We start from the raw sequence: 539 nt of genomic DNA on the forward strand, positions 1-539 counted from the left end.
TCCTGACTTGTTCATTTTAGCCACTCTGACTGGCGTGAGGTGATATCTCTGTATGGTTTTGATTTGTATTTCTCTGATGAGGAGCAACGTTGAGCATCTTTTCATGTGCCTGTTGGCCATCTGGATGTCTTCTTTAGAGAAGTGTCTTTTCATGTCTTCTGTCCATTTCTTCACTGGATTATTTGTTTTTCGGGTGTGGAGTTTGGTGAGTTCTTCATAGATTTTGGATACTAGCCCTTTATCCAATATGTCATTTACAAATATCTTTTCCCATTCCATCAGTTGCCTTTTAGTTTTGTTGATTGTTTCCTTTGCAGTGCAGAAGCTTTTTATCTTCATGAGATACCAATAGTTCATTTTTGCTTTTAATTCCCTTGCCTTTGGGGATGTGTCAAGTAAGAAATTGCTGCGGCTGAGGTCAGAGAGGTTTTTTTCCTGCTTTCTCCTCTAGGGTTTTGATGGTTTCCTGTCTCACATTCAGGTCCTTCGTCCATTTTGAGTTAATTTTTGTGAATTGTGTAAGAAAGTGGTCTAGTTTC

This window comes from Lynx canadensis, chromosome D4 (assembly GCF_007474595.2).
Source record: "Lynx canadensis isolate LIC74 chromosome D4, mLynCan4.pri.v2, whole genome shotgun sequence".
NCBI lineage: Eukaryota > Metazoa > Chordata > Mammalia > Carnivora > Felidae > Lynx > Lynx canadensis.